The following is an 18,229-nucleotide window of genomic DNA, read 5'->3' as shown; positions in this document are numbered from 1 at the left end:
GTTGCTCACGGTCAAAAAATGAATTTTTTTTATACTTTGTGGGTGGAAGGGCCTTGGGGTGCAAGTAAACAAAATTGCATTTTCAATTCTATATATAGCCCGTTGCCATGGTTACGGCTCATTTTATTTTTTTGCCATTTTAGGTCGATTTTGGGGTCTGAAAAACTGGTTTTTAGCTCATATTTACAACTCCACCCCACCAAAATGCAATATTAATTCAAAAAACCTTTTATATCACTACAAAGTATCATCCTTGGCCTTCCTTGAGAAAAAAAATTATTGCTTTAAATATCACCCTTGTGCTATTTTTGCACCATGCATTACAGTATGTTTTTAGAACTTGCAAAATCGACATTTTTACCCTATTTTTGGACCCCAAAATGTCAACTTGCCAGGGGTCTCAGAAAGTTTCCCTTTCGTCTGTGATTAGGGCCAACATTGGTCTTTCCATATCTGGTGTCAAAAACTTGGGCAATTGTATCCTGTTGGGCCAGTACTGCCTCAAAACTAGACTTTTTTCCCCAAAACATGAAAAATGCCTTTTTAAGGGTCTTTCCACATAATATCGACATACGTGTCCATGGTAAAAGAAAAGGAATATTTTTTTTTTATACTTTGTGGATGGTAGGGACTTGGGGTGCAAATAAACAACATTAACATTTCAAATCATAATATAACACGTTGCCATGGTAACAGTTCATTTGTGTTTAGGCCACTTTGGGCCGATATTGGGGAATGAAAAACTGTTTTTTTTAAGTTAATATTTACAACTCCACCCCACCAAAAAACAAAAATATTTCATAAAACCTTTTACATCACTACAAAGTATCATCCTTGGCTTTACTTGAGACAAAAAATATTGCTATAAATTTCACCCTTGTGCTATTTTAAGAACGTGCATTACAGTATGTTTTTAGAGCTTGCAAAATCAACATTTTTACCATATTTTTTGCCCTCAAAATTCCATTTTTTCAGGGGTCTCAGAATATTTTCCTTTCGGTTTTGATCAGGGCCATAATTTGTCTTTTTATTTCTGGTAAGAAAGACTCGGGCAATTGTATCCTGATGTAACAGAACTGTCTCAAAAATAGACCCTTTTCCCCGAAAACATAGAGAAATGCATTTTGAAATATTTGCTTCATTTTGAATTTATAACATGAAAAAGTTAGCTATAATTCCATCAATCTGGCAGCTTTTTATAAGCACTTTGTAGGTTTAGTGCATTACCAAACATTGATCAGGACTTGTTGATGACCTAAATCTTATAATTTGCCCCACCCCGGCCCTGGCCCAATCATATTTCTTGACATTGCATAAAATAAAATAACAGTTTTGCGAACAGCGCCTTTTTTTTTGAAAGTCACATTTTTTAATTCCCCTTGCACATCAAGAAAGTTTGTACTGTCTTTAATGTTTTGTTGGTTCTCGGAATATTTCTCTTTTTGTTTTGATTGGGCTATCATTATGGTTTGCATGTCTACTGGGGAGAAACACTTTGGTTTATTGTATCCTGTTGTGACACTTCTGCCTCAAAAATGGTAATTTTTCCAAAAACAATAAAAATGCATTTTGAAGTTATCCCTTAGTTTGAATTGATAAAAAACAAAAACGAGCATGCTTGTTAAAAGAATATGGCACTGTTTCCATGCTCTTTAAGCCACTGAGTTCTTGTTTTGTCATAACTACTTTACCTAGTTGTACAGGTATGATTCACATTGCAAGAAGAGAAGTAGTGCGGTGAGCAATCTTTACTGTCCTTGTCTTTACATGGCCTTATAACAGTCTTCTTGGTCCCCTGCCCGCTACCGAACTAAACATTTTCATCCCAATCAGAACAAAGAGGCTCTAAAAGTGAGCAAGTACTGTATCCAAAGTATCTAACCATTTAGCCGCTGTACCGCCCAGCCGCATTATAGCGATACACTGTATGCGGTATGAGGAAACCTCGCTAGCTTGTGTTTGTAGAAAAAAAGGAACATCAAAAGAAAACTCGATAGTCATTAGTAGGTCTACGCATTTGTTAATATATCTAGTTGTTATAGATCGTTATTAATTCTCCCATCACAGTTGACTTGTCAAAGCTAATGATGATGAAATAATTTAGCTCTTACGAAAAATAAAACGCTCATCAGTAAACAGGAAACTGTTCATCATTTATGATGATATTGTCGAAAATAACGCCTTCGCATTTAATCAGTATGAGCATTGAGCCAGACAAAAGCCTTGAAAAGCTATTGTGTTCATTTTATCCGTGCACAAAAGTATTCGCCATAAAAATTACCGTAGCCGTTTAACGAGAGGCATTTATTGTTCCCATGAGAACTTTTATACAAATATTACCGAAAGGGTAAAAAATTGTGCATACACATTAAGCCTTGGCTATCTTTTAAAATTTGAACTATGATTCCAGTAATTTACTGCAAGACTCTTGAGAAATTGGATTTCAGCAAACTCGGGCGGTGCAGGGACTAAAGGGCTAAATGGCCATTCACCTGCTTTGGCCTTCTGTAAGCGGTTCCCCCATCTATGGTGGGGTTCCTTTCAATTGTACTGTTGCAAACAATAAAAGAGTTGGTTTATTTAACGTGATAAACAACTCAATGTGATAAACAACTCAACGTTCTCAGAGACATATATAATAATTATGAATTAGTAAGATAGTGAATGGAAAAAATATCAAACTAGCCTGAATAGACTTTTGTCACTGCAAATGCATCTTACTTATTTATGTTCAGCAGGTGCAAGTTTTTACAACTTCTTTCAATGTTGTTTCATTAAAGGAACACGTTGCCTTGGATCGGTCGAGTTGGTATTTCAAAAGCGTTTGTAAACGTTTATTAAAAAATGCATATGATTAGAAAGATATTTTAAAAGTAGAATACAGGATACAATAAACACAGTGTTTCTACCCAGAAGACATGAAAACACCAATAACAACCGAAAGGGAACACTTTCACAAAAAGAGGAGCTATTCACAAAACATTGTTTTATGCAATGTCAAGAAATATGATTGGGGCTGGGCCGGGCAAATTGTAAAATTAAGGTCATCAACAGTTCCTGATCAATGTTGGGTAATCCACTAGTGCTAAGGAAAAGCTGCAAGATTGATAGAATTATAACTTTTTAATGTTAGAAATTCAATATGAAGAAAAAACAATTCAAAATGCATTTTTCTGTTTGAGGAAAAAAGTCTATTTTTGAGACAGTACTGTTAACATCAGGATACACTTGCCAAGTTTTTCTTACCAAAAATAAAAAAGACAAATTTTGGCCCTAATCAAAACCGAAAGGAAAATATTCTGAGACCCCTGAAAAAAATGAAATTTTGAGGGCAAAAAATATGGTAAAAATGTTGATTTTGCAAGTTCTAAAAACATACTCTAATGCACGTTCTAAAAATAGCACAAGGGTGAAATTTATAGCAATATTTTTTTGTCTCAAGTAAAGCCAAGGATGATACTTTGTAGTGATGTAAAAGGTTTTATGAAATAATTTTGTTTTTTGGTGGGGTGGAGTTATTAACTCAAAAAAACAGTTTTTCATTCCCCAATATCGGCCCAAAGTGGCCTAAACACACATGAACTTTTACCATGGCAACGTGTTGTATTATGATTTGAAATGTAAATGTTGTTTATTTGGACCCCAAGTCCCTACCATCCTACCATCCACAAAAAAATGAAAAATATTCTTTTTTTTACCGTGGACACGTATTTCGATATTATGTGAAAAGACCCTTTAGAAGGCATTTTTCATGTTTTGGGGAAAAAAGTCTAGTTTTGAGGCAGTACTGTCACAACAGGATACAATTGCCCAAGTTTTTGACACCAGATATTGAAAGACCACTGTTGGCCCTAATCACAGCCGAAAGGGAAACTTTCTGAGACCCCTGGCAAGTTGACATTTTGGGGTCCAAAAATAGGGTAAAAATGTTGATTTTGCAAGTTCTAAAAACATACTGTAATGCATAATGCAAAAATAGCACAAGGGTGTTATTTAAAGCAATAAAAAAATTTCTCAAGGAAGGCCAAGGATGATACTTTGTAGTGATATAAAAGGTTTTTTGAAATAATGTTGCATTTTGGTTGGGTGGAGTTGTAAATATGAGCTAAAAACCAGTTTTTCAGACCCCAAAATCGGCCTAAAATGGCCAAAAAACAAAATGAGCCGTAACCATGGCAACGGGCTATATATAGAATTGAAAATGCAATTTTGTTTACTTGCACCCCAAGGCCCTTCAACCCACAAAGTATAAAAAAAAATCATTTTTTGACCGTGAGCAAGTATGTCAACTATTTACCTGAACTGACTCTTAATAAGCTTCAGTGTTATTGAACCTGCAGCAAACAATATTCATCTTGGGAATTAAAAGTAAGTCACGACTATGGACTAGTCGAGTTGTAGATACCCAAGCCTTCATCCGTATGGACTGTAAAAGGGGTAACCCTGTTTCAGCCCCAGAAGTAGGTGGTAATGGCCTCTGGAAAAACAAAAAAATTGTAGCCCACACCTTGAAGTGGCCTTCAGGCCTTGTGTGTCTGGCGACTTGCATAAAAAAGGTCTCCATGGTTTGCTGTTAGTTGCGGGCCTGAATGTCTGGTGCACGTAATATGCAAATCCAGAAAGTGTCATCAGGTATTCTGCCAGTGATGTCAACACAGGCTGCACTTTTTGTGGAGGTTAAAAACCACTTCCCAAACGAATCAGACAACGTTTAATTCTGAGGATTGCTCAATTAACAATGATTGAAAGTACGTCCCCAGGGTACATGAATTAGGAATTTCAGAATTTTTATTTCTTCTTCAATGAAAAGTACTTAAATATCTCACTTAAGCTAATAGCTTCTGCAGACAGTGAACCTAAATGGAGGAACTACGTGCACATTTAGAGCTACCAGGTTCACTTTCAGATGATTTGGTGCAAAATGCACTTTGGGTTTCCGTCTCTATCCCTGCTTGGAATTATATGGAGGCAACAGAGGTCAGATGCCCTTTATTACCGCTGGTGCCCCTTAAGGCAGTGGACATTATTGGTATTTACTCAAAATAATTATTAGCATAAAACCTTTCTTGGTAATAAGTAATGGGGGAGGTTGATTGTGAAAAACATTGTATAAAACGGCTCCATCTGAATTGAGGTAGTTTTCGAGAAAGAAGTAATTTCCCACGAATTTGATTACGAGACCTCAGATTTAGAACTTGAGGTCTCAAAATCAAGCATCTGAAAGCACACAACTTCGTGTGACGAGGGTATTTCTTTCATAGAGCTCAAATTTTCACAGGTTTGTTATTTTATGCATATGTTGAGATACACCACGTGAGACGACTGGTCTTTGTCAATCTTTTAGATTTTGCAATAGAAGTGCCTTTTGTAAAACGAAAATCCTTGCTCTCTCAAAGATGAAATTCCAGGCCTGATATCACCAAAGAGTGAGGAATGACCCTTGTAGATTTTACTTAAAAGATATTCATAGGGACAGGTAGACTGCAAATTAGCATCTTCAGGAGTCAGCTTTTAAACATATAAAACTATTCAATGGATTGTTTTGGGGATATTCGTTTACAAAAGTAAATGAATCTAACAAAACTATGATTTAGAGAAAGTACAAATATTGGGAGTTTTGAATATTTGGGACCAACTTGGCACCAAGTCAGCATCTTACTACCATTCCCTATTCTTTTGTTTATTCATCATTAAACCATGATGGACCATCCCATGTGATTTTTGTTAGCATTTCTTGTGAAGGGATGTTTGATGGTCAAATTACAAATCTTAAAGATAAGATGTTTTGTCATCATAATTTTACAAGTGTAATTTAGCTTACATGTTTTGCCGTAAAAAAGATTAATTACTTAATTTAGTCGCTGGTACTGTGGAAGAAGGTGTTGATTATTATGGAAGTGTTATACCCATTAGAGGTGTTGATACCCTTATTGGGAGTGGAGGACTCCAATCTGGGTGGAATAGGTGTACCCCAGTTTTATCTATTGGACATTGATATCTTCATTTGAGGTAGTCTTGGTTCAAGAAGTCACTGACTCATACTCGTAACGTAACACAACGTAATGTAATGTAACGTAACGTAACGTAACGTGATAACCTGAAAGAGGGCTCGCTTTTCTTCATGATTTCATTTCAGTTGACGACTGTCTGTAGTAAATTCGCGGAAGCTGGAAACGGAACCAAAAAAAGACTTGCACAAAGCTAGTGGGGGATAGAAGCGCTTCCATTGTAGTGAGAATAAACTTTGCTAAACTAGCGGGCGATATGTCGTGCTGCATGCGAACGTTTCGGGTTGTTGGGTTCGGAATGACTTTGCAAGGAAGAATTGGTTGTTGCCATAACCATTTCCTGATTGGGCACCATTGATATTCCCAATGAGAGAATACGCTGATCGGGGTAGAGGACTATCCTGATCAAGTTATTTTGGGCAAGGACACCCATAGTTACCAGTTAAATTTTATTATCCGAAGGTTTTATTTGTATTTCTTGATTTATGTACTATAGTGTAAGTTAGTTTGTAAATAGTGTAAGAAGGGAATTTAGTTGGTTTTGTAACATAAGTGTAAAATACGTTTCTTAAATCAAATGATATATATTTACGGGGGCTTTTATAAACAAAAAGCTAGTAATGTTTTGCTACAAATGTGTGAAGATCTGGTTCGGAATTGTGAAACATTATTTTCCCCTTAAAAATTTCTTTGCAAGTTTGACGACAAAAGGCTGGTAATATTCTATTATATCGTTTACTTTAAAATGTGGTTTCTTCACTTGACGTTGAAGCTATAAAGTTATTCCTTGACCTTAAGAACAAAATCTTCTGAACAATTATTGTTTTGAAACTAAATCATTCTGTAGCTGTGTTGTGTATACTCTATATAAAGTTGTGCAGTATTTTCTTCCATTCCGTTAGCCTTGTTAATATTGTTTCTGTTGTTCCTAAAGAGAGAATAAATATGAAAATTAAAAACATATCTCACAAATAAGCTTTGTATGTTTTCAGTGGTGTGTATTTTAAAGGTTTCTTTGCAATATCGGTATGTGCGTTCTAATGTGTGGTGCTCAATCATTGGTTGATAAAATTATTAATAATCAAACCATTCATTTTATAATGTGTTCTCTATCGATTTTTTATCTTTCTGGATTGTTTTTAACGGGGCAGGGCTCCAGCCCTCCTGCCCCACTCCCTGCTGCCCGATGCACCCTCTGTTTACGCTACTGCTCAGAATGCTTATTCTGCTAAATTGAATGCCGATTTTGCATGGCTCACAAAGGACGCCCTAAAAGTTTAATTGAGTTCTAGATCAATTTGCATTTTACAAAGTGAAACTGTAAAATAACCACTTTCAACCGAAAAGGCAAAATCTCTCGTATAGAAATGCATGAAGGTGAAATGTGCTGCCGTTTTGGCAGAAAAAAGACCCGGAAAACCTATTTTGGATCGCATCTTAAAGTACGTGTCTGCTTTAGAAAAAACGTCCGGCCTTTGCAGTTCTTTAATTGACAAAATAACGGAAACTGCTTGTAGTTTTTACCCGAAGTAGAAAACAATTTTGTCAAGCAATTTGGCATTAGCAAAATGTTTGGGCCGAGTACTGTTTTGTGCTCACTGAATGCTAATTATTGAGTGGCCAAAGCTGGTTTTGTGAGTAGCAACATTGTACGTTTTGTTAGTAACGTTTTTCTATGCTCTGTATTAAGGGAAGTTGTTCACTGGGGATATTCATTGAGCATTAGTCGATAATGGATGTAAACACTGTACTTTCCTGACATATTTTATATTTTCCCTTTTTATAGAAACTCGCATAAGGGTTCATTTAATCTTTCAATTTTTTTAAACTATTATTTTGTCCCCGTCGTCCCCCCCCCCCCCCAATTGACTTGTTTTATAAGGCTTGTGACCTGTTCGATAACTCATTGGCCTTCGCACCTTCTCTACTCTGCCTTAAAATTGCAGGGCTGAAAATTACGTTTACGAATGTTTATCAAAAATACGGGTTTTTAATGAAAAACACAGGTTTTGGGGTTTCAGAATACAGTTTTGTGATCCCAGAGGTTGGCATGTCTGAAGGAACATTATTTTGCGGTTTTCATATCGACTAGATTATGCATGGATGATGGTCGGTCGGTAAACCTAATCAGCTTACGTTTCTCATCATTGTTTTGCGCTGTGGGTATTTGTGTGTGCACATCTTTATCCCATGTCAGAAATAAAGTATGGACTTATCGAATCAAACAATTATTATCACATTATGATAATAATTCCGCAGAAGGGATCCCCTATGAAGAAGCAGCGACCTGTAAACTCAGTACTGTAATAACCATTAGCTCTGCGTCCCTTGCGAAGCGTAAAATGGCGTCTTGAATACGAGGTACTTTAACTGTAATATTATTGTTCTTCATTCAAAACGCCTGATATGAGGCACGTTGGCAGTAGGCATAGATGCTAACTTCATTTGAATGTTTTCATTGCCTTAAAGACACTGCTGGTAATTGCTCAAAATAATTGTTCGCATAAAAGGGTACTTGGTAACGAGCAATGGAGAGGAGAGCTGTTGATAAAACATTGTGAGAAACGGCTCCGGCTGAAGTAACGTAGCTTTTGAGAAAGAGGTAATTTCTCACTCAGATAATAAAAAGATTTCAGGTCTGAAGCCTCTTTTAGGCATCTGACACATTCGTACAACAGTGGTGTTTTTTCTTTCATTATTCTCTTCCAGGCTTCGTTGACCAATTGATATTTCAAAACATATTTGTTGGAATACACTTAGTGGGTTTATAATGTACTAGTCTTTTGACAATACCAAGTGTGTCGCCAAGGTGTCAAGTGCCTTTGAAACAGCAGCGTTTCGTAACTAAGAGTTTGATACTGCTCTTTCATTGTTGCTCATCATAAGGAAGGTTTCCAATTTTCAGGATTCCAATTTTTAAAAGCAAGGTTGCCTGATAAGCGAACTGACAACTAAGTTATTGTAGTCAGGCTATCGTATCAGTAAACACTTCACGGGAAGATAACCTTGTTTCTTCTTCCGGAAACAAGACATAAGTTGGTTAACTCGTGGCCATGGTAAATTTGATTGAGTGTTATTTTGGGATAGGCCTCATCGTTTCCTCCAGTAATAATGTTTACTTGCAAAATTCAATTCCGTACCTACCTGCTCTCCTTTCCAATTTCTTCTTTATGTACGCATTTGTTTGCTAGAAATTTGAATAGGTTTATTACGAAAAGATGATTTTCATGAGCTCAATTCAAGGATGCAATGAATGAAAGACATCAAAGAGGAAGCAAGAAGATCAAAAGTGCCGCAGGGAAAACAAGGGGAGCCAGAAATATGATTCTGAAGTTAATTTAGGCGTTAGTAATTTGGGGATAGGCCTCTACGTTTCCTCCAGTAATAAGGTTTCCTTGGTAATGCAATTCCGTTCGTACCTGCCATCCTCAATGCCAATTTCCTCTACCGTGTGTCTCAAAACAAAAACTGTACACTTTTGAAATGGCTGTCGAATGAAAGTATAATATATGATTCTGGAGGAAAAGGTTTAGTTGTATGGACAGCTTATGGTCTCAACTTTCACATGACACCATAAAGTCTGAAAATAATTCATGATTGTGTGAGCAGTGCTCACTTTTGTGAAGGGTTGAAAATAAGGTTACGCAGGAATTAGCCTTCCTTTTGTGAGGGGTAAGTCCTTTGTAGCTCACACAATTCAATCCAAGATTTCGGCTACTTCAGGTCAATGGGTAACCTGAAGAATAAGTAGCCAATATCTTTTACATGCCTGTTTAAAAAAAAACGTATTATTGAATAATCTTTGTACATAATCCCCATCTGTTTTTTAAGAAAAACCAGTGAAATGTTCAACTCATCTTACAATAACTGGAAAGCGGGATGAAGGTTTTTATTCAAAGTCACACTTGTTTATAAAAAATTAAAAAAAAAAAAAAAAAAAAAAAAAACAGGTTGTAACATGGAAATTGCTACAATGTACCATCACCCCATCGTGACTCACATGAATACACCACTGAGTCTACCAGGGACAGTTACATTGCCACAAGAATAAATTAATATGCAATTCCTGGGGTCGATTTCACAAAGAGTTAGGACTAGTCCCAACTTAGGACTAGCCCTAGGAGATATACAAATTACATGTTAGAAATTGCTAAGTTAGGACGAGTAACAGGGGCGGATTGCAATAAAACGGTCTTAGTCAGCGGTCTAAGACCAATCAGTTATAGCCGGCTATCTGTCTTAGACGGTCTTAGCTTAGTCAGTCATTAAGCCTGTTGCAATAAGCCGGTCTTAGATAAGTCGGCGAAAAGTAATGCAATACGAACAAATGTCCCATTATACTTGGCACTTCTGCAGTCACTGGCGGTACGGCAATCTTCTTATTGCTTTGGTTTAAATCATTGGATATCAAATCTGTGTCGTTGTATCATTTTTTACTCTTGGGAACATATATTTACGATACGCTGTATCAACATAATGCCTCTCATTGGTGTAACTGTAATTTATTTCTAAAACACAATCTCGTCGTGTAGAGCTCTTTGCATCAGATCATCTACAACAAATGCAGCGCTATCAAAACAAAGACCGATTATAGCCAGCTCAGAGCAGGCTTAAGATTTAAGACTGGCTATAATTAAAGACCGCGCTATTGCAATAGGTCAATAATTAAAGACTGTCTAAGCGCATTTCAAGTCAGCCGGCTATAGCGAATAGACTGGTTTAAGACTGCTTGGTGCAATCCACCCCTGGTCCTAACTCAATTAAGACTAGTCCTTACTCTTTGTGAAATCCACCCCTGTTCACTTATGAATGTAACATAACATTCACTCAGCAAACCAAAACTGGTCGTATTTGAGCATGAATTTATTACATCACCCTCAATTTTGTAATCTCTCAAATTGGAAGGCTTATTCCTGCGCAGCCTTATTTTAAACACTTCACAAAAGTGAGCAGTGTTCACCTAGCCATGAATTATTTTCGGACTTTTTGGTGTCATTATGAAATTTGAGACCATAAGCTACCCATACACACAAACCCTTTCCCCCAGAATCGTATTTTTCTTTTATTCGGCAGCCATTTCAAAAATGTATTGGTTTTTTGAGACACCTGATATACGCATTCATTTGCATTAAATAGGTCTATCAATAAAAAAAAGGATAGTTTCGTGAGCTCCATTCAAGGGTGCAATGAATTAAATACATCAAAGAGGAAGCAAGACGATGAAAAGTGACACAAGGAAAACAAACACAGGTTTCTGATTTCTTGTTGACTTTTAAAGAAGCATTACGAGTTTTAACGTATTTATTTGTTGACTTTAATGTGCATTACAGGCTTACGAGTTTTTACATATCCCAACATACAACTTTTTGTGTTGTTTTCTTCTGTTTTCTTGTTTGGACATGGTATAAAATAATGCACAAAAGGATAGTTTCGACCCAAGCAGAGTCTTTCGAGAAGCCTAAAACGCACTTCTGGTAAACTTTGTTCTGAAAGGTCCATATTAAAGACACTTGACACTATTGGTAATTGTTAAAGACCAGTATTTTCACTTGGTGTATCTCAACTAATGCATAAAATAACAAAATTTGAGCTCAATTGGTCGTCGAAGTTGCGAGATAACTATGCAAGTTGTGTGCTTTCAGATGCTTGATTTCGAGACCTCAAATTCTAAATCTGAGATCTCCAAATCAAATTCGTGGAAAATAACTTCTTCACTTCATCAGAGGGAGCCGTTTCTCACAATGTTTTTATACTATCAACCTCTCCCCATTACTTATTACCAAGTAAGGTTTTATGCTAATAATGATTTTGAGTAACTATCAATAGTGTCCACTGCCTTTAAAATTAATAGGGCACTCGGGGCAAAAACAAATTAACGTTCCAGAATGTTGTCAGATATGATGAGCAAACTCGCTCACAGCACACAATTATTAACGCGTACGTCACATTTCGCCATTACAGTTATGTGTACACCTAAGACTGGCAGGATACGACTACTCAAAGTGCATGTGACATTATTTTGGCTGGGAACCTTCCTTGTAAATTCTTTCGATGTGCTTAAAGACAACTTCGTGTGACAAGGGTGTTTTTCTTTCTTTATTATCTCGCAACTTCGATGACCGATTGAGCTCAAATTTTCACAGGTTTGCTATTTAATGCATATGTTGAGATACACCAACTGTGAAGGCTATAGTCTTTGACAATTACCAATAGTGGCATGGCCACTGCCTTTAAGTTACGTTTTGTGCTTTTATAGCGGCCCTATATGACATTGCACCCAATATCTCCGACTTCAAACAGCAACTACATGTTCCCTTGTTCTTTGAACTTCTACTCTTCGTTTCCAAAAGAGATGTTAGATTTCATTAAAAATACTAAAGATGTTTTCAGAGTGTCCCACAAGCCGTCAATGTTTATTATTTTACTATCAGTCGGGGAGTTGAATCAAAAGCTGAAACGAAATAAATGAACAAAATAATAAACAAACTTTAAACTAATTCAAAACAAACAAATAAACGTCAGGCCAAACAATGTTTTTGCCCTGATACCAAATGTTCTTTTGGTTGGTAAACAGCCTGCAAAAGCTAGTTCTATTTTCTTAAATACATAAACAAACACACAAGATACAAATAAATGCAATTACAGTTGGGGTTACCGCAAACCAAATACATATTGATACCTCACCATGCAATGCCACAAATCCTGTATTGGCTCGTCATGTTCGTGCTTCGGTCTCTCTGAAACGTGCCTTTGTTTCTTACTCAGTACTTGACTTCAATGACAGTCGAATCTTCAATACTTTTTGACCTCAGGGCTTAAGATTGACGTTCAGAAAATCATTATTTTGGATGTTGTCGACAAGCTCGGTTCGTGCCATCTGTGTGGGCTGAAGTATTATTCGATAACATGTAATCACAATAAAGTAACGTTTGCAAGCGAATAAGTAGCTTACTTGTTTACCCATTGTTCTTTTACGCAAGCCCTTAAGTGGCATTGCAATTATAAATTGTTATTTTGCAGGTATATATTTTGCGAGTCTTGTTTTTTGGATGTACACATTTTGCGACTCTTGTTTTCCCAAAACAAGTCTCTTCCCCCAAACCAATATGTACCCCCTCCCCCCCCCCAAAAAAAAAAGAAGATCTTAAAGACACTGGAAACTATTGGTAATATTGTCAAAGACCAGTCTTCTGATGCATGGTGTATCTCTAACTATGCATACAATAACAACCCTGTGCATGCACATTTGAGCACAAATTGGTCGTCGAAGTTGCGAGATAATATTGAAAGAAAAACACCCTCGACCCAAAGTTGTGTGCTTTCAGATGCTTGATTTCGAGACCTCAAAATCTAAATCTGAGGTCTCTAAATCAAATTTTTTGAAAATTATATTTCTTTCTCGAAAACTACGTTACTTCAAGGTTACAGCATTCAACGTCCGTGAGTCAACATATAATCTATTTATTCCCTTTGATTCCATGTCTGGTAATACAACTCAGTATCATTTTCTGCTTCGTGTTTTTGCAATTAGGGCCTAAATACCCCTGTCTCAAAGTTGCTCAATATTTATGGGTTGGAGGATCCAAGGTGAATTCCGACGTGCATGGTTTTAAAGGCAGTGGACACTATTGGTAATTGTCAAAGACTAGCCTTCATAGTTGGTGTGTCTCAACATATACATAAAATAACAAACCTGTGAAAATTTTAGCTCAATCGGTCATCGAACTTGCAGAGATATGAATGAAAGAAGGGAAAAAAACACCCTTGTCACACGAAGGTGTGTGCGTTTAGATGGTTGATTTCGAGACCTCTAGTTCTAAATCTGAGGTCTCGAAATCAAATTCGTGGAAAATTACTTCTTTCTCGAAAACTATGCACTTCAGAGGGGGCCGTTTCTCACAATGTTTTATACCATCAACCTCTCCCCATTACTCGTCACCAAGAAAGGTGTTATGGCAATAATTATTTTGAGTAATTACCAATAGTGTCCACTGCCTTTAAACAAGAATTAACTATAAATAATAGTTAATAATACATAAATAATATAAGCAAGTTAACTATTATTTATAGTTAACTTGCTGGTATACTTATTCCATTAACCATGTAATAGTTATTTTTTGAGGGAGTGTTGGCTCTGAAAAGAGCCTGTTTTGTCTGGACGTTTCAGTCGAACAGTATACTCAGCTCGTCTTCTGAAGAAAAGCCTTACGATTTTAAAAATAGCTACGTTTGCATAATCACTCTTTTAAGTGTGATTATTATAAAATAACAAACCTGTGAAAATTTAGGCTCAATCGGTCATCGGAGTCGGGAGGAAATAACGGGAAAACCCACCCTTGTTTCCGCACGTTTCGCAGTGTCATGACATGTGTTTAACATAATCCGTTATTCTCGATATCGAGAATTGATAGTTGTTTTTTTTTATTAAAATGATTTCTCTCAAAGTAAAGCATTTCATGGAATAATGTTTCAAGAGAAGTCTTTCACCATTACTTTCTGTAAACCCTGTAAGTTATTTGTAAATCTGTGAACTTTTATTTATTTGTTTCGGTTCCGAATGTGTATACTGGCTTTAAAGGGATGGTACACGTTTGGTAATTATACTCAAAACAAATATTAACTTAAAAACTGACTTGGTAACGAGCATTGGAGAGCTGTTGAAAGTATAACACATTTTGGGAAACGACTCTATCTAAAGTAACGTAGTTTTTGAGATAGAGGTAACTTCTCACTGTCGGCTCCCCCGCTGAATTTCCCAAGGAACCCCAAAACCACAACACCAAAACCAAACACTTTCGACTCCTTCTTTACTTATTAATATTTACATTAAGTTTACAATCAATCATCAACTGCACATAGGAATTATATGCAAATCCAAATTCTACTCAAATTCACTTAGCATCAATATGCAATTCAAACTTCTACTAAGGAATAATATGCAACTCCAAATTCTACTCAAACTGCTCTAGCATCAATATGCAATTCCAACTTCTACTTAGCAATAATATGCAACTCCAAATCCTGCTCAAATTCGCTTAGCATCAATATGCAATACCAACTTCTACTTAGCAATAATATGCAACTCCAAACCCTGCTCAAATTCACTTAGCATCAATATGCAATTCCAACTTCTACTTAGCAATAATATGCAACTCCAAATCCTGCTCAAATTCGCTTAGCATCAATATGCAATACCAACTTCTACTTAGCAACAATATGCAACTGCAAACCTTGCTCAAATTCACTTAGCATAAATATGCAATTCCAACTTCTACTTAGCAATAATATGCAACTCCAAATCCTGCTCAAATTCGCTTAGCATCAATATGCAATTACAACTTCTACTAAGCAATAATATGCAACTCCAAATTCTACTCAAACTGCTCTAGCATCAAAATGCAACTGCAACTTCTACTTGGCAATAATATGCAACTCTAAATCCTGCTCAAATTCGCTTAGCATCAATATGCAATTCCAACTTCTACTTAGCAATAATATGCAACTCCAAATCCTGCTCAAATTCACTTAGCATCAATATGCAATTCCAACTTCTACTTAGCAATAACATGCAATTCCAAATTCTACTCAAATTCGCTTAGCATCGGTATGCAATTCCAACTTCTACTTAGCAATAATATGCAACTCTAAATCCTACTAAAATTTGCTTAGCATCAATATGCAATACCAAATTCTACTTAGCAATAACATGCAACTCCAAATTCAGTCTCCAACTTCGCTAAATCTCTTGGCCAACTATGAGGGCCTCCAAACAGTCTTGCTCCAAAAAATACCTCCTCAATGCATGCAACCTCCATGTATACATCAGTCCAGCCCTGCCGCGACTTCCCTGTCCGGCCCGACGTTTCGTCTACTGGACGCACTTCAACTGGGGCAACCTCGCCCATTCCCTGGCCAGCATAGTGGTTACTCTGTCCCCTTGGCGCATACTTTTGGCCATCTAAACAATAGAGTTTGCAATAATAAATAACACATAATAATATGATTGACTATGGCCCTTCTGAAAAAAACTTTAAACTAAAAAAAACATTTGGGATTAGAGCGCTTTTCTGTCACAACTTTCTCAAATGTCTCAAGCAAACAAAATAGTATTTCTTGTAACTAAAGCAAGGTTACTCAATTCTAAATTAATATTGATTTATCAACACATTTTTGTTTCTTTACACAAAATGCACTGAAAATACAGGCTTTGTTTTGGTTAAACTTCTTCACACAAAATGCACTGAAAATATAGCAGGTATACATAATAAATAAATTGTTTAACTTACAGTAAATCCTGTGTGTTTCTGCCTGCCGAGTATCTGGTTTCAGTGTTATATTATGGTGACAAATGCACCCTTCCATATATGCTTTACTTTTGAAGCCCATGATTTGAGCTGAGCATAGAGTGCCGACACTGTTTAACTTACAGTAAATCCTGTGTGTTTCTGCCTGCCGAATATAAACTGGTTTCATTATAGTGACAAATGCACCCTTCTATATATGCTTTACTTTTGAAGCTCATTGTTTGAGCTGAGCATAGTGCCGACACAACTCTATCTTCGGTGTCAGGTGGAAGAGCAGAGTGACTGGGCAGTATGACCTTCTTGCTGTTAGCTCTTGCTGGATCTATCTGGCCAACACCCTAAACTTGGAATGTTCCCCTGGCTAACTACTTCGCCTATAATCACCTTGAATAAATTATATACTTCACTGACCGCAGTGTTACATAACCTGAAAGCTCTATACCTGAAACCCCATGCTAAAAAAGAACAAGGGAATGTCTAAACCTCTACACTCCAGTAAACCTAATCAATGTCAACCTCGCAGGAAGTTTGATCAATAACCTGATACTTAAAGGCAGAGTACTGCACAGGAAAATATACAAGAAAAAGTCAGAAATTTTGTGACACTCACTAAATTAATTAAAGACTTCTAGCCAGAAGTCTTGTGAGAGCACACAAATTCGTCCAAAAAGGGTGTTTTTTTCTCTCTTGCAACTTCGATGACTTAGCTAAAATTTTCACAGGTTTGTTTGTTTATGCTTATGTTGGGATACACCAAGTGAGAAGACTGGTCTTTGACAATTACTTGGTGGACTACAATAACAGTTTTCGATACGACAAGTATTTTTAAATATTTCACTTCGAAGTAATATGGTTACGAATAAATAGGACCTACATGTATATCAGTTTTTATCCCCCAAAGTTTGAATCTGAGAAACGTAGTGTTAGAGACGTTTCTTAGATTGTGTAAGTTCCAACCACGGAATATTCTGCCTGCATGCGATGGACCTAACCGCTCCGGACTCTTTTAGGCAATATACTAAAGTCTTTTAAAATGAAATATTCACAGGTTAGTTTTATTGCATTAGGGCTATAGATAAAAGCAATCATCCAAATGGTTCAAAAATCCATGGGTTGCATAACTCAGTGTGTTTTTGTTGTCTGCTATAAAGGAATGGGAAAGAAAACAGTACACGGATAATTATAAAGATATCATTGTTGTTAACCACAATGGGAAACTGACTGTGTACAATTTAATTGGTTTTAGGTTTAACAAAAGAACAATTTACCAGAGTGGGATCTATAAGATGTAACTTGCCTTTCATACAAATTTAATTAAAATTGATATAAACCACAGGGAAAACTGACTGGGATTTTTTAAAATGATTTTGGGGGACTGAATGGATTAAAATTGACTATAGAGTGGGATGAACCAACGACCTCCGGAAACGTGCCGGCGCTCTACCAACCGAGCTTTCTATCCCTATATTGGCGGTCTCCCAATGTTGTAAATATCTTTGTTCGGGGTGCCAGTCAGAAGCCATACAACCATTAAAGGCAGTGGACACTATTGGTAATTACTCAAAATAATTATTAGCACAAAACCTTCCTTGGTAACGAGTAATGGGGAGAGGTTGATGGTATAAAACATTGTGAGAAACGGCTTCCTCTGAAGTGCATAGTTTTCGAGAAAGAAGTAATTTTCCACAAATTTGATTTCTTCGAGACCTCAGATTTAGAACTTGAGGTCTCGAAATCAACCATCTAAACGCACACAGTTCCGTGTGACGGGTGTTTTTTTCTTTCATAATTATCTCAAAACTTCGATGACCGATTGAGCTCAAATTTTCACAGGTTTGTTATTTTATGCATACGTTGAGATACACCAACTGTGAAGGCTAGTCTTTGACAATTACCAATAGTGTCCACTGCCTTTAG

Source organism: Asterias amurensis, chromosome 2, assembly GCF_032118995.1.
Source record: "Asterias amurensis chromosome 2, ASM3211899v1".
In the NCBI taxonomy this organism is placed as follows: Eukaryota; Metazoa; Echinodermata; class Asteroidea; order Forcipulatida; family Asteriidae; genus Asterias; species Asterias amurensis.
Note: the sequence above shows the minus strand (reverse complement) of the source record.